The 23,254-nt window shown below is 40.9% G+C and overlaps 1 protein-coding gene across 1 annotated transcript in view; it reads left to right on the top strand.

Annotated features, from left to right (window-relative positions):
* myo10 (myosin X) overlaps window positions 1-23,254 on the top strand; it is a 303,162-nt gene that overhangs the window by 162,054 nt on the left and 117,854 nt on the right. The window lies entirely within an intron of this gene.

Genomic DNA, 23,254 nt, shown 5'->3' on the forward strand with positions numbered 1-23,254 from the left:
TTTGGCATCCACAGCGATTCGATTACATTTCAAGTCTCAGTCTTGGTGCTCTTGGCTCGGTTTTTATCTCCATGCTCCTTTGGTTCTTCCCGAACATCCTTCCTCTGCGTTTGTAGTTGGCCAACTTTCTCATCCGGCCTCGCGCTATTGTGTTCAGACATACAGACAGACAGGCACTGTTCTCATCGCCCACATCAAACACACAGAGTTATTTTTACCGTTTTGGAATGATAATATTCAGTCCACATTTAGCAGAGAGAGTGGATGCCAAAGGACTTTTTTCTCGGTTGGATTATTCTTAGCTTTGCTCACTCTGCTCACTCTGTCAATGCTGAATTTGAATAGAATGGGACAGAATAGGAAGACAGGAGAGCAGAGGTGCCAATAAGTGTATTAGAGCAGAAGTGTAAGAAAATGGTCACGTTCAATAGGTACGAAGGAGAGAGCTATTACCTGAATTTGTCCAATAAGAACACTCATTTTGGTTTTCCGTTTCATGCTAACTTAACATGACAGATATGGTGATGCCTGGGGGTGAAAGGCCACACAAACTGGGCATACAAATAATGTTATAAACATAAATAGTTATGGGTCATGGAGTACATTATGGCTCAGTTGCGCAAGTCCCCATTTAGGTGACACAGTGGTGGCTCTTGTGCCCTTAAGCAAGTCGGGGCATGCTGTTTTAGATACAAGTGCTGCAGTTACCCAGCAATTCGCCCACATTAGTTTACAGCCCTGTTTGACGGCCACTTATGGAAGCCATGAGATGCTGAGGTAACGAGAGACACATGTATCCTTTTAAACTGCTCCTATTCAGAGGTCCTGGACTACTTAGGTTACTTAGGTTATGTTCCAAATGGCACACTATTCTCATAGGCCTCTGGTCAAAAGTAATGCTTTATGTAGGGAATAGGGTGTCATTTGGGACGCAGTAATTTAGGCTCATAATTGTTATTTAGATTTAGGTGATTTGATTAATTTGAGATTAATTTGATACAATTAGATAACTTGTAATAGGGTTGTGTGTGACACTGTTCAGTTATATAGCTTGCCACTTAAAGATTGAAATTGCAGGGGAAACTGATTACCAGTATCATGAAGCAAATGTACTTTTGTTCATTACAAAGTCCTATACCATACATGTTCACATTTATTCCAACTGTTTGGTGTTAGTTGTGCCGTATTCCTTTGTTTAGTTGTATTGCAGTGCATTTTGTTTTTCTTAAGCTTTCTTAAGCTTTTTCTTAAGGAAATAGAATACGTGAATGAGAGAAAACAGATGGGCCGTGAGCGTCAACGATGTCTACGGCTTCATAGTGCGTCAAATTAGAAAGCAAGTATTTTTTTCTCGTGTCTACGTGGAACAATGCTGGTAGAGTAAGCAGACACATTTTGTAGAAAATGAATTTTTATGATCTTCCCTGTGCTAAGTAGATTAAAGATGTAGTTAACAATGTATTGAACTGTAAACTAAGGGTTTATCAGTCAAATAGGCTATATATTTGAAAACAACTGCAGTGTACCTGTGTTGATTTTGATTATAGCCTAGACAGGCTACAGCTGGAAAACTTGAGGACTCCGATTTCAAGAGAGAGCACTGTTTATGTAGAAAGAAAGAGATGTACTGTAGTTTATACATGGCTCTGGTTTATTAGAAACAAACAACATCCTCATGAGGAGCTAGCAAAACAATAACTGTTTAGCCCAGGTACGGTGGATCCCGTTGGACATCTAAGGTCAAAAGGAACTCACAACATTAAATCTCTGGGGCTAAATAGTGAACAAAAACAACGGTTTATTATGGATTTTCATAACAATTACATTGGCATACTGTGAATTGACACTTGCTACTCTCGCGCGCAAATTTCACGTTGTTGATGGGTGTCTCACAGTGTGATTTTGGCAAAAGACTGAACCCAAAACGGCCGCGCGTGCACCATCGTGCGCATATTGATTTTGTCCCCCCCACACCAAACGCGATCACGACACGCAAGTTAAAATATCAAAACAAACTCTGAACCAATTATATTAATTTGGGGACAGGTCGAAAAGCATTAAGCATTTATGGCAATTTAGCTAGTTAGCTTGCAGTTGCTAGCTAATTTATCCTATTTAGCTAGCTTGCAGTTGCTAGCTATTTTGTCCTGGGATATAAACGTTGAGTTGTTATTTAACCTGAGATGCACAAGGTCCTCTACTCTGACAATTAATCCACACATAAAACAGTCAACCGAATCGTTTCTAGTCATCTCTCCTCCTTCCAGGCTTTTTCATCTTTGGACTTTATATGGCAATTGGCATCTAAACATTCACATGCTGACTACACCGCAGTGTAGCAGTGTGGGTGCAATAATTGAATAACGTGTATGTTTAAATGTATTTTGCAACGCTCGCGCACGTGAGTGGTGTAGTCAGCATGTTAGGGTTACTGTATACAGCATAAAGCACCATAGTATTTGACGATAGATGGAATGTGGGAGGACTATGCATCAAGGTGTGTGAAGTGGGGAGCAAACAACCATACAATATTATGTATTTGGATGTTGGGAGGGACAGACAATGGTGCCATTCTGTTCTAGCCTGGAGTTAGAGTTGCACATGAAAAGGAAGCCAAACCCCCCAAAAATGGTGGAAACCAGGCTAATGACCTTGTGGTGCTGTTATACCGTTTAAATGTTAGGCTTTCACTTTGAGCTGGTTGTCACGGTTGTCGTAAGGAGAAGTGCAGCGTGTGTGTCGTTCCACATTTTATTTTCACTGTGAAACTACTATGCAATACACAAATAAGCTGAATAACAAACCGTGACGCAGCGGTGATACATACACTACTCAACAACAATCTCCCGCAAACCCAGGTGGAAAGAACTCCAATTAGAGACAACGAGGACCAGCTGCCTCTAATTGGAGATCATCCCAAACAAAACCCCAACATAGAAATACAAAACTAGACCCTGACAACATAGAAATAGAAAACATAGGGAAAAAAACCTGTCACGCCCTGACCTACTCTACTATAGAAAATAACATCTTTATATGGTCAGGACGCGACACTGGTGAAAGACTGAAAAGTACAATAGTTTGAATGTGGAATTTACTAAGACTAAAAGAGAACTGATTCTGACACATAAAAAGGCATTATTGCTCATTTCTGAAAATGTATCAAATTCTGAGAATTTTATGTGTGTTTCCACTTTCGCAATATGCTTTTGTCAGCACATACTGTAACTCTCGAAATACTCATCAAGAATAAGTAGCCTGAACATATTGGAATCATTGTCAACACTCTTATTCTCTCAAGTGTTTGACACATCACTGATGAGGAGTATGTGTACTTGCTGTGGTTTTTGATGTTTAAACACCTCCCAGCCCTAACCTAGACCTGTAACTGGCGTACCTCTTCAGAAGTAGGGTGAAGTTGCTCTCAGACACTGATCTTATGTCAGTTTTACATTTTCTCCACTTTGGTGGAGGGGAAGCTGATCTTAGATCTGTACCTAGGGGAAATTTCACCCCAGAGGTGTGAGTCTGTGAATAATTGAAAAGTCCAACTCTAGAATGGAGTGGTAATTACTTCTTAGTGTTTATCCTAAGGTAGCTTACTGCTACGTAGCTGTCCTGAGGGTGTCTGCATACGGCTAACTGCTAACCGATTGTCCCTTAGAAGCTTGGACTCATTGTTCTGTTGGTTATCCATTAGTGGGATTCATAGGGGTGAATCCCAATAGTCTAAAATGGCTTCCTTTGCTACACACCCCTTGTACTACTCCTCGTTCTCACTGATTTGAAGGAACTGGATAGGAGTAGCACTGAGGATGTTGAGTTTCTCCCATATTGTGCTCAACTATCTGTTTCATTTCGTTCAGTGAGACAAGAAAAGAGAACAAAGGGAAGGGAGCCATATATCGGGATGCACCCAGTCAGCTTATGGGATATCTTGGTAAAGATGCAAGGTACAAGGCAATTTAACCCTAAAAGTGCCAACCTGTTTTTGCCCCCCAAATTGACAATAATTGCAAAAAGACACAAGCCTAAACACTTATTTTATTAACCTTCTGCAACACAAGTTATTGGTTTTAATTCCCCAAAATATGCATATATTGAAACCTTTTCACACAGTTATAGTAAAATTGGATGTTTAAAAATATATATTTTTTGCATGTGTTTCATGTTTTGAAGTTATTTTTGATCAACTTCATCCATTGCAACAACATTTTTCTGCTATTCATTCAAAGTGTTATGTTTCTGTGATACTCAGAGGCTGAGAAATGGGTCAATTCAGGGGTAAGAAAATATATATTTTTAGAGGCCCGAGGCAACCCTGTAATGTCAAATGATTAATGTTGTATGACAGCCAAGCCGACTGTGGATCAGTGATTGACGGAGGATCACCCCAGGCGGCTCCTCACGTGCTTGCTGCGCACCAGCCATTTAATCTGTCAGGTTAGCCATTTCTCACCTGTGTTTAGAGAGCTCATGTTGGCTCAAGATCGAATTTTCTGATTTTCACAGAGAAATCTTAGAAATACTGTCAGGAAAAACCTGCATTAAATAGTTATTTGTTATAAAATGTACAGTTATTGACACCTTGAAGGACACACAAGTGTCCACATTTTAAAACCACAGCCTATGCACTAGTCCCATCGTTCCTAAACTTTTCTGGGTCATGACAACCCACCGTTTAAACCTTTTGAATTTCCATGTGACCCAACAAATAAACATAATTATTTAACCTGTGACCAGAGTCGTCATGCACCCATTATTTTTGAGAGGGCACAAGGTATGTGAGGATGGAACAGATTTATCTAAGCACACCTCTTTACCTGTTCAATTTACATTTTAATGAGGGTGTCATTCTGACTGTTCTAAATCACACATCTTAATATCCTGCAAGCCTAACAAGCCTAGGATATTACATTCAAATTACATCACAGTACATGTACACATCATCAATACAATATCATATCATCATTATAAATGCACAAATATCATGATATTATATAATAAGGTGCCAGATTACATTTAAACCAAGTATTCTTCTGCAAATCTAATCATAGCCCCCTTTACTGGCACAAATAGCCGACCAATCAGCCTGTTACCAACCCTTAGTAAACTTCTGGGAAAAAATATGTTTGACCAGATACAGTGCTATTTCACAGTAAACAAATTGACAACAGACTTTTAGCAATCTTATAGGGAAGGACACTCAACAAGCACCTCACTTACACAAATGACTGATGATTGGCTGGGAGAAATTGATGATTAAATGATTGTCTTGTTAGACTTCAGTGCAGATTTTGACATTATCGATCATAGTCTGCTGCTGGAAAAACGTATGTGTTATGGCTTTACACCCCCTGCTATAATGTGGATAAAGAGTTACTTGTCTAACAGAACACAGAAGGTTTTCTTTAATGGAAGCCTCTCAAAGATAATCCAGGTAAAATCAGGAATTCCCCAGGGTAGCTGTTTAGGCCCCTTTCTTTTTTCAATCTTTACTAACGACATGTCACTGGCATTGAGTAAAGCCAGTGTGTCTATGTATGCGGATGACTCAACACTATATTTGGGACAAATCATTCACTAAACCCTAAACCTCAACTACATCTTGTAATGAATAATGTGGAAATTGAGCATGTTGAGGTGACTAAACTGCTTGGAGTAACCCTGGATTGTAAACTGTCATGGTCAAAACATATTGATAGAACAATAGTTAACCTCTTACATCTAGATGTTCCGCTAGCAGAACACCGCTCCAATATCCAATGATAGGGCGTGGCGCGAATTACAAATTCCTCGAAAATCCGAAAACTTCAATTTTTCAAACATATGACTATTTTACACCATTTTAAAGACAAGACTCTCCTTTATCTAACCACACTGTCAGATTTCAAAAAGGCTTTACAACGAAAGCAAAACATTAGATTATGTCAGGAGAGTACCCAGCCAGAAATAATCAGACACCCATTTTTCAAGCTAGCATATAATGTCACAAAAACCAAAACCACAGCTAAATGCAGCACTAACCTTTGATGATCTTCATCAGATGACACTCCTAGGACATTATGTTATACAATACATGCATGTTTTGTTCAATCAAGTTCATATTTATATCAAAAAACAGCTTTTTACATTAGCATGTGACGTTCAGAACTAGCATTCCCACCGAACACTTCCGGTGAATTTACTAAATTACTCACAATAAACGTTCACAAAAAACATAACAATTATTTTAAGAATTATAGATACAGAACTCCTTTATGCAATCACGGTGTCCGATTTTAAAATAGCTTTTCCGTGAAAGCACATTTGCAATATTCTGAGTAGATAGCCCGGCCATCACAGGCTAGCTATTTTGACACCCACCAAGTTTGGTACTCACCAAACTCAGATTTACTATAAGAAAAATTGGATTACCTTTGCTGTTCTTCGTCAGAATGCACTCCCAGGACTTTTACTTCAACAACAAATGTCGGTTTGGTTCCAAATAATCCATAGTTATATCCAAATAGCGGCATTTTGTTCGTGCGTTCAAGACACTATCCGAAGGGTAACGAAGGGTGACGCGCCGGCGCGTATCGTGACAAAAAAAATTCAAAATATTCCATTACCGTACTTCGAAGCATGTCGAACGCTGTTTAAAATCAATTTTTATGCGATTTTTCTCGTAAAATAGCGATAATATTCCGACCGGGAGATGTCGTTTTCATTCAAAGACTGAAAATGTAAAATTGACTCTTCACGTGCATGCGCACGCCCGTCTCATTGTTCTCAGATCGACCACTATCCAAATGCGCTACTGTTTTTCAGCCAGGGACTGTAGAGTCATCGTTCAACGTTCTGGCGCCTTCTGAGAGCCTATGGGAGCCTTAGAAAGTGTCACGTTACAGCAGAGATCCTCTGTTTTCAATAAAGAGGCTAAAGAAGGCCAAGAAATGGTCAGAGAGGGCACTTCCTATTTGGAATCTTCTCAGGTTTTGGCCTGCCATATGAGTTCTGTTATACTCACAGACACCATTCAAACAGTTTTAGAAACTTTAGGGTGTTTTCTATCCAAATCAAACAATTATATGCATTTTCTAGTTTCTGGGCAGGAGTAATAAACAGATTAATGCGGGTAAGTTTTTTATCCGGCCGTGAAAATACTGCCCCCTATCCATAACAGGTTAAGATGGGGAGAAGTCTGTCCATAATAAAGCGCTGCTCTGCCTTCTTAACCTCTATGGGACCGGCGGGACGAATTCGTCCCACCTACGTAACAGCCACTGCCATCCTGTGGCGCGATTTTCAAAATCTTCAAAATCATATTACTTCAATTTCTCAAACATATGACTATTTTACAGCCATTTAAAGATAAGACTCTCGTTAATCTAACCACACTGTCCGATTTCAAAAAGGCTTTACAACGAAAGCAAAACATTAGATTATGTCAGCAGAGTACCAAGCCAGAAATAATCAGACACCCATTTTTCAAGCCAGCATATAATGTCACCAAAACCCAGAAGACAGCTAAATGCAGCACTCACCTTTGATGATCTTCATCAGATGACAACCCTAGGACATTATGTTATACAATACATGCATGTTTTGTTCAATCAAGTTCATATTTATATCAAAAACCAGCTTTTTACATTAGCATGTGACGTTCAGAACTAGCATACCCCCCGCAAACTTACGGGGAATTCGCTAACATTTTACTAAATTACTCACGATAAACGTTCACAAAAAGCATAACAATTATTTTAAGAATTATAGATACAGACCTCCTCTATGCACTCGATATGTCCGATTTTAAAATAGCTTTTTGGTGAAAGCACATTTTGCAATATTCTAAGTACATAGCCCAGGCATCACGGGCTCGCTATTTAGACACCCGGCAAGTTTAGTACTCACCATAATCATATTTACTATTATAAAAATGTCATTACCTTTTGTTGTCTTCGTCAGAATGCACACCCAGGACGTCTACTTCAATAACAAATGTTGGTTTGGTCCAAAATAATCCATCGTTATATCCGAATAGCGGCGTTTTGTTCGTGCGTTCCAGACACTATCCGAAATAGTAAAGAAGTGTCGCGCGCTTGGCGCAATTCCTGACAATAAAATTCAAAGTATTCCATTGCCGTACGTCGAAGCATGTCAACCGCTGTTTAAAATCAATTTTTACGTCATTTTTCTCGTAGAAAAGCGATAAAATTCCGACAGGGAATCTCCTTTTCGGCAAACAGAGGAAAAAATCCCAAAGGCGGGGGCGGTCGGGGTCACGCGCATAAGCTAGTGTCTCTTGATGGGCCACTTGAGAAAGGCGATAATGTGTTTCAGCCTGGGGCTGGAATGACGACATTCTCTTTTTTCCCGGGCTCTGAGAGCCTATGGACGACGTGGGAAGTGTCACGTTAGAGCAGAGATCCTTAGTAAATGATAGAGATGGCAAAGAAGTTCCAGAAATGGTCAGACAGGCCACTTCCTGTAAAGGAATCTCTCAGGTTTTGACCTGCCATTTGAGTTCTGTTATACTCACAGACACCATTCAAACAGTTTTAGAAAATTTAGGGTGTTTTCTATCCATATGTAATAAGTATATGCATATTCTAGTTACTGAGTAGGAGTGGTAACCAGATTAAATCGGGTATGTTTTTTATCCAGCCGTGTCAATGCTGCCCCCTAGCCCTAACAGGTTAACACTATCAACAAGGCAGGTCCTACAGGCACTAGTTTGGTCGCACCTGGACTACTGTTCAGTCGTGTGGTCAGGTGCCACAAAGAGGGACAATTGCAGTTGGCTTAGAACAGGGCAGCACGGCTAGCCCTTAAATGTACACGGAGAGCTAACATGAATGACATGTATGTCAATCTCTCATGGCTCAAAGTGGAAGAGACTTCATTTCTATTTGTTTTGTAAGAGGTGTTGACAAGCTGAATGTACCGAGCTGTCTGTTTAAAGTACTTGCACACAGCTTGGACACCCATGCATACCCCACCAGAGGTCTCTTCACAATCCCCAAGTCCAGAACAGACTTTGAGAGGCGCACAATACTGCATAGAGCCATGACTAAATGGAACTCTATTCCACATCAGGTAAATGATGCAAGCAGTAGAATCAGATTTAAAAAAAAACAGGTAAATATACACCTTATAGAACAACGGGGACTGTGAAGTGACACACACAAAAGGTACAGACACATGCATACGCAAACATTGTGATATTGTTGTATGATGGTCTTAACCATTTTTTATTGTAGATATGTAGTGGTGTAATAATGTTATATGATGTATTGTTTTGTCTTTTGTTTTATATGTAATGTCAGTGCTTTATTATGTTTGGACCCCAGGAAGAGTAGCTGCTGCCTTGGGGATCCCTAATAAATACAAATACAAATACTCCTATCAGTTAAAAACAAGTAGAAGTGGGCAGTGGCTCCAGTGGGCACACAATCTCCAACACTGGACAATTGAGGAGTGGAAAAACATTGCCTGGTCTGACAAATCCAGGTTTCTGTTGTGTCATGCTGATGGCAGAGTCAGGATTTGGCATAAGCAGCAAGTTCATGGACCCATCCTGCATGGTGTTAATGGTACAGCCTGGTGGTGGTGGTGTTCCGGTGTTCAATCTGCAGTGTGATGTCAGCATAGATCAGCATCCCTGTGGAACATTTCCAACTTGTAGAATCCATGCCCCGATTAATTCAGGCTGTTCTGGAGGCAAAGGGGGGTTCAAAATGGTTCTAGATGGGTGTACCTAATAAACTTGCCGGTGAGTGGATTTGCCACTCCCATTGCCCCCAAGCTGAGCTGAGATTGTTTAACTGGGTTGGTGAGTGTGTGGGAGGCTAGATAGGGCAGTAGAAGGACAGTAAATTGTTTAGGCTGGCACTTTAAGGCGGGGCAGGAAGCTTTCTGCTCAGATTTAGGGATTGTGAGTAATCAGATCCAGGCTAGCCCGGTGAAGGGAAGCCAAGAATGGGAGCTGGAGGAGGAGGGTAGGTGGAGAAGAAGGAGGAGGTAGGAAAAGAAGAAGGAGGAGAAAGAGGGGACCTGCCATTATACCCTTAATAAAAGACACCTGGTCATTAATGGTGGTAAATGTCACTTAGCATTTTCGTTTATGTTGATGCCTCCATACCAAAAACTATCATGGGTTTTTAAAGCAAACTCCCTGTGATCTTTTTTGTACAATGTTGTTCACCCACTAGTGTTTTATCTGCTTTCAGATTTGTTCTGTTGTCGAGTCCAGTCATGGTGAGAAGCGAATATTACAAAGGAATTTGGCTTTTGGGGTGTTATTGTATAAAATCTCTGACCTTTTGACCCCAGAGCTGTTATGGGGTCAAACTCAAGGCCCCCTAACCATTTTAATTAAATTCACAGAGGTCACGAAGGGTACTTGTGCACAAAACATACCTTTGAGCGTTTGACTTTGATTCTTGTTTGAGTTTTGTGTGTAGGGACTTGGAATGCAATTCTTTAAGTTCAACCGTGAATTTACACAGTAAATTTAGTATAAAAGCAAGAACAAAAAGGTGTTGAGGTTGAAAGAAGGAATAAGATCACACTGAAGTGTATGGCTATTTTGCTTTTGACCTTTATTTTGTGGTGTTGTGTTCCCTAACTTCTCTTTTGGGAAAAGGGTGCAACCTTTAAACTAGTGCAATCACTGGTGCATTCTGGTTTTGAGGTCTTTCCTGTATTTGTTGTGCGATTATAGGACAAGAGTCAGGCTACTTTGCGTTACTTTCTCATGACTTGTGTGACAGCAGGTCAACAGCAATAGCATACTGTGTACTAAATTCTTTGTACTCAAAGGCGAGCAAAGTATTTGTTGGTGCTTTTTCCGCCATTTTGAATAAATTAAACACAGACTTACTGTTACAGTGTGTGCTGCTTTTTGTCATGTTCAGAGGCATGGTAACACAGTAGGAAATGTACAATACATTATTTCAGCTTTACACTCTTGTATCTTGTGTTATAGCCCTCTTTCCAAAAACCTCTTATGGTTTAGCCCAGCTTTACCATTTGTGTTGCATGTTCTCAGTTTCATCAGACCTTCTTATAGACTTTATCCCAGTACTAAAGTATTACATTGAAAGACACATTGAAGTAGCAATGAAGCTTTCCTGACAATAAAAGAGTATACATACACCAGCTTTCCCTACAGGGGACCAGAGAATTAGATATTTTACAACTCTTTCCCTCCTTCCTCTCTCCTTTTCTTGATGTGAAAACTCACTGTGTCAGAGTCCTTTAGTCTTTTTCGGATTCTGTGTTACTCTGTGGTATTCTTCAGGGGCACAAAAGTGTTGGGGCAATGCCAGTGGTGTTGGTATGCTCTGACAGTGTGCCCGCTGACTCTGATATAAAGAATCCACAGTGCCCGCTGGGCTGTGTAATAGACTAGGATTGTAGAGCCATGGGGAGGGCCAGGGCTTTACACAAAGGCAGAGTGCCTTTCAGCTCTGTGTTTGCCCAGTTTGGGCCGCCTGGCACACTGCCAAGGCCATTTTAAATGAGTTACATGTACTAGTCCCTTTAAAAGGAGGTCCCGTCCCTTTAAATATGCTCTCAGATATTTAAATGAGTTACAGTTGCCCGTCTCTGTGTCATTTTCTTCTGACATTATTAGTTCTTTTTTTTATTTAATTGCATCCTCTTATGTACCCCAGCTATTAAAAGTTGTTACCAATCCTTCTGAAAATAGATTTCCTGTTCCTTTAAATGTACCTCATTCATTTTAAAGGATCAGTAAGTTATTTCAGAAGCTAGCAGATACATTATTTACCAACAACAGCTACAAATCCCAATAAAATGACATGACATTTTGAAGTTCACTTTCCTTGCTTTGTCTTACAACACATCAAGCAGATATGTTTTATGGGTCAGAGTGTTTCCAAGCATAAACATTTCCTAGCAAGTTTCTCACACTGGCTTTTGCCCATAGGTCTAGGGGGTTGCCTTGCAACACGTGCCTTGGAGGGAGGCAACGTCTGTATAGCGCAACAAATTCCCATGGTCCAATTCTAGGTTTGGACTGAACAGCCAGTATGACAGCTAAAACAATGAAAATAAGATTTCAGCTAATAGGGAGAAGTATCTAACAAAATAACTACATTATGGCATTCACTAATCATAAACGATTTACACATAATAGAAATGTGGGTACATTTGTGGACACAATTCTAACTTAGTCAACATTTAAAAATGCAATAGCCAACTTTCCCTCACTGTAAAAAAGCCAACTTAACTAATTGCTTAATCAGCGTTATTATGTGAGTTGAGCGGACTTCAAAAGCATAAGAATTTGAGCTAACGTGTTAAAGTTTGTTTACTCATTCTGCTCGGAGTGAGCTGAATTTGAACAAGATTGTTGAGTAAAATTACAAATTCATGTTTTCGCAAAACCATGCCGATCATTATCATATCTCCCAGCATGCTTTATTGGAGATTGATTTTCTGAATTATTTGTTTCAATACGTATGTTTTTGCATGTACATTGATTGGTTGATTAATCTTATTCTACACAAACATAAATAACATACATTTTTCTAAACTAATCTAATCTATTAGTAGTTGGACTTTTTGTATTCGTTACTGAGGTGGCTGTTCCAGTTTATATTATTCAGGTAGTCTCAATAATAAATCTTCCCTACCCCAGGAGACATTCTCAATGCAGTTTACGAGTGATTTAAGCTTCCAATTGTTGGATGTTCTCACTCTGGCTGTATCCCAATAGGAATTACACATCACTTTGCAAGCCAGCATAATGTGACTTGCAGGCTTGATGTGGCCTGTAAACCAGGAGTTTCAGAAACACTGCATTAAGGTGTAACTAGGCCCTCAACGAAAGTCCTTATGATATACAGTACCAGTCAAAAGTTTGGACACACCTACTCATTCAAGGGATTTTCTTTATTTTTACTATTTTCTAAATTGTAACATAATAGTGAAGGCATCAAAACTATGGAATAACACATATGGAATCATGTAGTAACCCCAAAAAAGTGTTAAACAAATGAAAACATATTTTATATTTTTGATTCTTCAAAGTAGCCACCCTTTGCCTTGATGACAGCTTTGCACACTTTTGGCATTCTCTCAACCAGCTTCACCTGGTTTGCTTTTCCAACAGTCTTGAAGGAGTTCCCACATATGGTGAGCACTTGTTTTCTGCTTTTCTTTCACTCTGCGGTCCAACTCATCCCAAACCATCTCATCACTCTCCTTCTTGGCCAAATAGCCCTTACACAGCCTGGTGGTGTGTTGGGGCATTGTCCTGTTGAAAAACATATGATAGTCTCACTAAGCGCAAACCAGATGGGATGGTGTATCACTGCAGAATGCTGTAGTAGCCATGCTGGTTAAGTGTGCCTTGAATTCTAAAATATCACAGACAGTGTCACCAGCAAAGCACCATCACACCTCCTCCTCCATGCTTCACGGTGGGAACCACACATGCGGAGATCATCCGTTCACCTACTCTGCGTCTCACAAAGACACGGCGGTTGGAGCCAAAAGTCTCAAATTTGGACTCATCAGACCAAAGGACAGACCACCCGTCTAATGTCCATTGTTCGTGTTTCTTGGCCCAAGCAAGTCTCTTCTTATTATTAGTGTCCTTTAGTAGTGGTTTCTTTGCAGCAATTCGACCATGAAGGCCTGATTCACGCAGTCTTCTCTGAACAGTTGATGTTGAGATGTGTCTGTTATTTGTTATCTGCGAAGCATTTATTCGGGCAGCAATTTCTGAGGCTGGTAACTCTAACATATCCTCTGCAGCAGAGGTAACTTTGGGTCTTCCTTTCCTGTGGCGGTCCTCATGAGAGCCAGTTTCATCATAGCGCTTGATGGTTTTTGCGAATACACTTGAAGAAACTTTAAAAGTTCTTGAAATTTTCTGGATTGACTGACCTTCATGTATTAAAATAGTGATGTACTGTCGTTTCTCTTTGCTTATTTGAGCTGTTCTTGCCATAATATGGACTTGGTATTTTACCAAATAGGGCTATCTTCTGTATACAACCGCTAAATGTCACAACACAACTGATTGGCTCAAAAGCCTTAACATGGAAATAAATTCCACAAATGAACTTTTAAGAAGGCATACCTGTTAATTGAAATGCATTCCAGGTGACTACCTCGTGAAGCTGGTTGAGAAAATGCCAATAGTGTGCAAACCTGTCATCAAGTCAAAGGATGGCTACTTTGAGGAATCTGAAATATAAAATATATTTTGATTTGTTTAACACTTTTTTAGTTGCTACATGATTGCATATGTGTTATTTCATAGTGTTGATGTCTTCACTATTATTCTACAATGTAGAAAATAGTAAAAATAAAGAAAAACCCTTGACTGAGTAGGTGTGTCCAAACTTTTGACTGCTACTGTAATCTCAGACATAAATTACTGCAGTGTAAGAACATCCATAGAATGTACTATATGTCAGTGAAACTGAATATAATGCACTCAGAAATGTAATTCCTCTGCTGGAGGTGTAAAACACAAAAGGGAACACATTTTCATAATGTTATGATCTTGGGAAGGCAGGCTGAATTCTGGCAAAGAGTATGTTTTTTTATCTCAGCATGTTTACAGATTCTTCCTTCTCTCTGTTTATGTTTGCTTGGAAATGTTAATACTGGAGACTGTCATCAGGAGAAACTGTGTAACGTAGCATTTATCGCGGCTAAGAAATGCATTGCCATTATTTGGAAGGTTGGTTATCCTCCCACAATGTCACAATGGATGGCAGAAATGTCAAGTTATGTATCACTAGATTTGATTTATTACAAGATTAAGGGTATACTGTGCAATTTCCATAAGGTCTGGATGCCTTATATGGAATATTGTATAATAAAAGGAGTCTGTATTGAAAACATACCCATGGTCAGGGGAGATACCTATTTAAGCAATCCCTAGCTAAAGGGCTGCTCAGTCCTGGCCCTGGGGCTCTGCCGTACTGTTGTTTGTCACTCTGGCCTTGGCCTTACACTCCTGAAACCAATAATGAATGATTCACTGAGATCCTAAAGCTGAGTGGGGTGTGTTGGGTTGGGGCACTGCAGGGCGGTGGACTCCTAGGTGCAGGACGGGGCGATCCAGCTATATTGTGTGGAAATACAGCCTTATTTTAAAATTGTTAAAATAGTTATTTTTTTACCTCATCAATCTCCACACAATACCAATAACAAAGCGAAAACAGTTTTTGGGACATTTTTGCAAATTCATGATTTTCTTTTTAAATAAACTGAAATATCACATTTACATAAGTATTCAGAACCTTTAGTCAGTACTTTGTTGAAGCACCTTTGGCAATGATGACAGCCTCAAGTCTTCTTGGGTATGACGCTATAAGCTTGGCACACCTGTATTTGGGGAGTTTCTCCCGTTCTTCTCTGCAGATCCTCTCAAGCTCTGTCAGGTCAAAATCTAATTAAATCAAATCAAATGTTATTGGTCACATACAAATGGCTAGCAGATGTTACTGCGAGTGTAGCTAAATGCTTGTGCATTTTGGATGGGGGAGCGTCACTGCACAGCTATTTTCAGGTCTCTCCAGAGATGTTCGATCGGGTTCAAGTCCGGGATCTGGCTGGACCGTTCAAGGACATTCAGAGACTTGTCCCAAAACCACTCCCGCGTTGTGTTTTATGTGCTTAGGGTGGTTGTCCTGTTGTAAGGTGAAACTTCACCCTAGTCTGAGGTCCTGAACGCTCTGAAGCAGGTTTTCATCAAGAATCTCTCCGTACTTTGCTCCGCTCATCTTTCCCTCGATCCTGACTAGTCTTCTAGTCCCTGGCGCTGAAAAACATCCCCACAGCATGATGCTGCCACCACCATGCTTCACCATAGTGATGATGCCAGGTTTCGTCCAGATGTGACGTCTGGCATTCAGGACAAAGAGTTCAAACTTGGTTTCATCAGACCAGAGAATCTTGTTTCTCATGGTCTGAGAGTCTTTAGGTGCCTTTTGGCAAACTCCAAGTGGGCTGTCATGTGCCTTTTACTGAGGAGTGGCTTCCATCTGGCCACTCTACCATAAAGGCCTGATTGGTGGAGTGCTGCAGAGATGGTTGTCCTTCTGGAAGATTCTCCCATCTTCACAGAGGAACTCCGGAGCTCTGTCAGAGTGACCATCGGGTTCTTGGTCACCTCCCTGACCAATGCCCTTCTGCCCGGATTGCTCAGTTTGGCCGGCGGCCAGCTGTAGGAAGAGTCTTGGTGGTTCCAAACTTCTTCCATTTAAGAATGATGGAGGCCACTGTTTTTTGGGAGATCTTCAATGGTGTAGACAGTTTTTGGTACCCTTCCCCAGATCTGTGCCTCGACACAATTCTGTCGACACAATTCCTTAGAACTCATGGCTTGGTTTTTGCTCTGACATGCACTGTCAACTGTGGGACCTTATATAGACAGGTGTGTGCCTTTCCAAATCATGTCCAATGAATTGAATTTACCACAGGTGGACTCCAATGAAGTTGTAGAAACATCTCAAGGATGATCAATTGAAACCGGATGCACTTGAGCTCAATTGTGAGTCTCATAGCAAAGGGTCTGAACTTATGTAAATAAGTTATTTCTGTTTTTAACTTGTATTAAATTTTCAAACATTTCTAAAAATCTGTTTTCACTTTGTCATTATGGGGTATTGTGTGTAGATTGATGAGGATTTTGTTTTATTTAATCCATTTTAGAATAAAACTGTAACGTACCAAAATGTGGAAAAAGTCAAGGGCTCTGAATACTTTCCGAATGCACTGTATGTGTATTAAAGTAGTAGAAAGTTAAGTATTTGGCCCCACATTCATAGCACGTATTGACTACATAGATGGTATAAGATTCAGTTTATACAAATGAGATGAGTAATGTAAGATATGTAAACATTATTAAAGTGCCATTATTAAAAGTGACTAGTGATCAATTTATTAAAGTGGCCAATGATTTGATTCTGTATGTATGGCTATTTAACAGTCTGATGGCCTTGATATAGAAGCTGTTTTTCAGTCTCTCGCTCCCAGCTTTGATGCACCTGTACTGATCTCGCCTTCTGGATGATAGCGGGGTGAACAGGCAGTGGCTCAGGTGGTTGTTGTCCTTGATGATCTTTTTGGCCTTCCTGTGACATCGGGTGCTGTAGGTGTCCTGGAGGGCAGGTCATTTGCCCCCGGTGATGCGTTGTGCAGACCACACCACCCTCTGGAGAGCCTTGCTGTTGAGGGTGCTGCTGTTGCCATACCAGGTGGTGATACAGCCCGACAGGATGCACTCAATTGTGCATCTGTAAAAGTCAGGGTTTTAGGTCAGGGCGTGACTAGGGGGATTTCTAGTTAGTTTATTTCTATGTTGGTGTCTGTGTATGGTTCCCAATTAGAGGCAGCTGATAAGCGTCACCTCTAATTGGGGATCATACTTAATGTGTTCTATTTCCCACCTGCGATGTGGGATATTGTTTTGTGTGAGTGCCTTTGTGTGCTACGTTTTTGCACTATCGTTATATCTTTGTTGTTTTTTGAAGTTTCACGAGCAATAAAAATGTGGAACTCTACTCACGCTGCGACTTGGTCCAGTTATTTAAACGATGGTCGTGACAATATATGTTTGATAAAGTATGGTCACATTTAATTTGCTCTGTTAAACCTACCCTTTGGAATGACTTCAATAGCAACAGTGAATCCATTAAGTATTTAAATGGACATCTCTCAACACTTATTCTCACGATAGCACATTGGTAATAGTCAGTAACAAATATTAGAACTAAGCAGGGTTGGCCCTGAATGGGAGACCGAAGGGTAGCTGTAGATGGAGATATTATCCAGTAGGAGGGTCTTCCCAGCCTACAGATTTGTTTTCTGATAGTGTACTTAACATTGAAGATCTGACGTTGATTTAAAGGTACATTTCAACATACTTTATACAAGGTTTGTCTATGTTGAAAATGTATTTTGTTACCATGATGACATAGTCCTGTGGTGGAAATTTCCACATAAATTCCATGTCCCAATTCGTTGACAAATTACATTGAAACAATTTTCATTCAACCAGTTTGTGCCCAGTGGGATCCTCTCGCCAATTCAACAGTTAACAATTTATTTAAAAGAAAAGAAGGACAATGTGGTCTCAAATGTTATGGTTATAGACATTCATGAAAGACGGAGCTTGTGAAATAAGTCATAAAGCCCTCAGCTCATATGTTCATCCTTCCTCTGTCGCATGTCTCAACCGTAAAGCGCTATCAAAACAGTGTCAACCATACAGTCACGTTTACTAAATCGTACTCCACACTGTTCTCAGACTTCTGTTCTCTGTCACTAAAAACACCTAGTTGCTACGCCCCCCTGCCCGCTAAAGAAGGTTTGACCTCTTGACCTCTCAGCACTCTTGACACGCAGATTATGAATGTGAGGGATCACAAAAATTGTGTGACGGGCGATATTACATTTGACCTACTCCCCGGCTCAGAGTAAATATTTCTGTTAGAAAACATTCCAGATGTCCCACTGGAGTGGCCTCTTCTTCTCATGCCTTCCGGTGGAGACAGAACATGGACAATAGAGCTAATTTAAAAACTCTCAAAGCTGTGGCTTTAGTGATAAAAATGTAGACTTCACAGAAATCTTTGTCAGGTGACCTCACTAGAAGCACTCCGGAGTGAAGTTTCCCAGGTACAAATCTAGAATCAGCTTTCCCACCCCCAATCCTAACCTTAAACATTAGTGGAGAAAATGCTAAACTGATCCTAGATTGGCATCTAGGGGCTACTCCACCCTACACCAGAAGCACTGGATATTAGCCTTTTCTTTCTTTTCTGTGTGGGTCTCAATTTCTATGTGGCTCTCTGTAGCCTACAGTTGCACAAATGCCCCAGTAGTCTAACACTTTGCAGTGGTAGTCACAAGTAATTGCACATGGGTGTGCATAGTAGCGATGTCTCTGTAGGGACAAGACGTTTCCCGATTTGACACTTGAAGAGTTAGTGGACTCGTGTCTTAATGTTTGGTGTGTGTGATGTGCATCGTATTTTTGTGTGTTGACCATGGCCTTGCCAACTGGGACCACAGGGAGGAGGCTGGAGCAGACAGGCTAGGAGCTGGCAGCTATTGTTTTTGCTCTGTCACCACAGACAGCACTTCCTGTGTGGGCCCCTGGCCCATTGTTTAGACAAACATGTAGCCCTGTCTGAGGCGAACAAGTTATCTTGAAGTAATGCTACTGGAAGCTTCGACTGAGGGTTGCCATGACTTTCACTTCTAATTTCAGACGCCACACACCACTGTGAATGTCTGTGAATTAGCTGTGGATATCGTTAGGGTTTGTATGTGTCTTTGAAACTTTGTTAACTAGTTTTACATTTGACACATTCTGGAAGTTTCTTAGTGTCTGGCTGAGGGTTGTCAGATTTGTTAACCCTGGAGATTTTGGAATGACATTGCTATTTATGTGCCATTCTAATTATTTGTGTCTTGTCACTGAGTGTTCGGTTTGAGAATAATGAGTGGGCTTTTTTGTGCTTCACTATTTGTAATGAATTCCATTTCACCTCCTATATGGAGACAATGAATGCTTTCTTGGGCCAGGGGTTTTTTCGATCATGTATTCAATTGCAATTATGTATTTCCTGATTTGACCTCGTTGAAGTGGAATTGGCCTAAATGGTCATGGCATTGAGCCGAACATGACATTGTTTTACTAAGGATAACAAGTGTTTAACCCTGAACACACAGCAATTGTTTTTCTGCCCACAGCTACTGAGTTCAACTAATTAAATCAACTGGTTTGCAGGCCTACAGCAAAGCACGATAACAAGTGTAGGAGGAAGTGCAAGTAGCATAAGCTTTTGCTAGCTTAGATGCTATAGCTACTGCTGATGACTTCTCTTGGCTGCAGTAATGTATTTTCTTCATTCAAAACAACTTTCTTTTTATCTCATGAACGAAAGTCATCTTTTGCTCTGCACCATCATATAACTTTTAGATTGTTCAAATGCATGCGGCATATTTCATTTCAAAATTTCTGAAAAATACATTACATCAGTCGCCTCTTCTACTCCTCTCTCAGCATGACAGTGGAAAAGGGAAATAGCTCAAAGCTAGAGGCCTGTAGGACATAGTCATGACCTTAGGGGCGAAGGCCACATTAGGACGCAACGTGATGGCCTCTGTGATGGAAGTCGCTCCCCTGGGGCTATTGTTGATACAGCCTTTCCAGCACTGAGGCTAGTCACTCACCTGGACGCACCCAACTCGCTACTCAATTTGAAGAAATAAGTTCAACAACAGGTTGTAACTGAGTGGAAAACATGGTCGTTGTGGATGTTGTTTCAAATCCTAACACATCCTAGCTATAGAATATCTCACCACCATGCGTTTCCTCTCTCTTCTTCATTTCTTTCTCGAGAGCGCAGAAAGAGGGGCTATCAACAGTTTAATTAAATATGTTTTGTTGTGAAAACATATTACTATCGATGTACCCGAACAGATTTCACTTGGTTTCCCAAATTAAACATGGACAAGCTCCCAATGTACCGTGAGACTGTATAGCCTGCATGAAGTCCAGCCCCCTTATGGGAGCAGGGGGGTCCGGCAATGGCTGACATAGTAACAAACGTGGGGGCACTGGCATTTATTTATTTATTTTATTTATTTCACATTTACAATTGCGACCTGTCATCACAGTAATGTTTTTGTGGAGGGGTCCACTGGTTGCTCAGACCCGTGCTAAGGCCCCTCGCTCTAGGGTGGAACTGCTTCCTCATCGGAGGTGCACGCAAACCGCACTTCCTCCAATCCCTCCTACTCCAGGATTTGGAAATAGGAATGGGGCTGCCATAATGCTGGAGGAACACTAGTAAACTTCATCCGCCGGAAGATATGCATGCTAGCCAATGTTAGCCATGAGGCTTTTAGTCTAAGCTAGGCTAGCTAGCTAGCACGGTCCGTTTAGAATAACCAAGTGACTTAACCTCTTGGGGCTAGGTGGGACGCTAGCGTGCCACCCGTGGTGCACTCCATCAACAGCAGGTGCATTTCAAGAGCGGCAAATTTGAATCCAAATAAATGTCAAAATTCAAATTTTTCAAAAATACAACTATGTTACACCATTTGAAAGATAAACATCTCCTTAATCTAACCACGTTTTACGATTTCAAAAAGGTTTTACGGCGAAAGCATAAATTTAGAGTATGTTAGGACAGTACATTTACAAGAGTTGTGTGTAATGTTTTGTCAAGTCAAAGACAGGGTCACCAAAACCATAAAACCAGCTAAAATGATGCACTAACCTTTTACAATCTCCATCAGATGACACTCCTAGGACATTATGTTAGACAATGCATGCATTTTTAGTTCTATCAAGTTCATATTTATATACAAAAACAGCGTTTTACTATGGCATTGATGTTGAGGAAATCGTTTCCCTCCAATAACCGGCAGTCAAGTCAGCGTCAGAAATTAAATAATTAAAATTAGAAAACATTGGTAAAATATTATATTGTCATTTAAAGAATTATAGATTTACATCTCTTGAACGCAATCAACTTGCCAGATTTAAAAATAACCTTACTGGGAAATCACACTTTGCAATAATCTGAGCACTGCGCCCAGAAAAATACGCGTTGCGATACAGACTAGACGTCATGTTGGGGAGATCTAAAATCGAAAATACTATGTAAATAATCCATTACCTTTGATTCTCTTCATCAGATGTCACTTCCAGGTATCACAGGTCCATAACGAATGTAGTTTTGTTCAAAAAAGCTCATCATTTATGTCCAAAAATCTCCGTCTCGTTAGCACATGATGTAAGCCAGCCGGACTTCTCGTCATGAACGAGGGGAAAAAATATATTTCCGTTCGTTCAAACATGTCAAACGTTGTATAGCATAAATCATTAGGGCCTTTTTTAACCAGAACATGAATAATATTCAAGGTGGACGAATGCATACTCTTTTATAACGTATTGGAACGAGGGTACCCAACATGAAGTAGCGCGCCAGGTGTCTAATGGGACATCACCGTTCCATGGCTCTTGTTCGGTCAGATCTCCCTCCAGAAGACTCAAAACACTTTGTAAAGGCTGGTGACATCTAGTGGAAGCAATAGGAAGTGCCAAAATATTCCTAAACCCCTGTGTTTTTCAATGGGATAGGTTTAAAGTCAATACAACACATCAGGTATCCACTTCCTGTCAGAAAATGTCTCAGGGTTTTGCCTGCCAAATGAGTTCTGTTATACTCACAGACACCATTCAAACAGTTTTGGAAACTTTAGAGTGTTTTCTATCCATATATAATAAGTATATGCATATTCTAGTTACTGGGTAGGATTAGTAACCAGATTAAATCGGGTACATTTTTTTTATCCAGACGTGCAAATGCTGCCCCCTAGACCCAACAGGTTAACGCTACGTATACTGAACAAAAGAGCTACCCAAGCAATTCCACTGTGGGGAGGCATGAATAGCTGGCAGTAGCTAACTTGGCTAGTACGCTATGCAGCGATTGTTTAGCTAGCCTGGTCTCTAAAGTCTACGTAGGACCGGATCACCGAGGTGGGACTGGATCCTTCATCGACAAGTCTGGGAAGAGAGGCAAGCGGTGATTGACCAAGGCAGACCAAGGTGGCGGTGGTTACCCGTGGCCGCCCTCTCTGATCGAGTAACCTCCTGTAACCCCGGCAGGGCGCACAGAAGCCGGGTTGAGGGCGGGCAGCTACCGCATACACCACGCCCAGGTAGACAACATTTGTTTTGACCAAACAAAGACCCAATCCATCTCCGCAACTCAGCCGAGGTACGGTACCCTCGGAGAAGAAGAAGTCACTATCAGACACACCAAGCCCCCTCAAGAATGCTACACGATTGCCAAGAGAACCTGCGCCGTGGACTAGGGGAACAGTGCCAGCCGCGGACGGTGTCACTGTTACTGACACCGTCCCCTAGTCCCGCACACAAATTGATTCGAGCGAGGGCAGCCAGAGCATGCCCGGAGCTGAGACATACAAGACAACAAACATGAGTATCTTTTTATCCATTTGGCCATGGTCGCGAACTCAAACCCGGCTTGTTAGCCTTCGTCGTTTCAGTCATTGCTAAAGCCAGGTCAAGCAATCCAAAGAATAACTAATTGGTTTGTGGTTAGGAAACTAGGAGAACAAATACAAACTCAAGCACACAACGTCCAGGGGGTGAGCACGCTCTACCACAAATGGACAGTTTAGTTGGCAAAGTCAGATAATCTGTTCCTCCACCCCAAAAAATTGTAGCGTG

This window comes from Salmo salar, chromosome 14 (genome assembly GCF_965601325.2).
Source record: "Salmo salar chromosome 14, fSalSal1, whole genome shotgun sequence".
Lineage (NCBI taxonomy): Eukaryota > Metazoa > Chordata > Actinopteri > Salmoniformes > Salmonidae > Salmo > Salmo salar.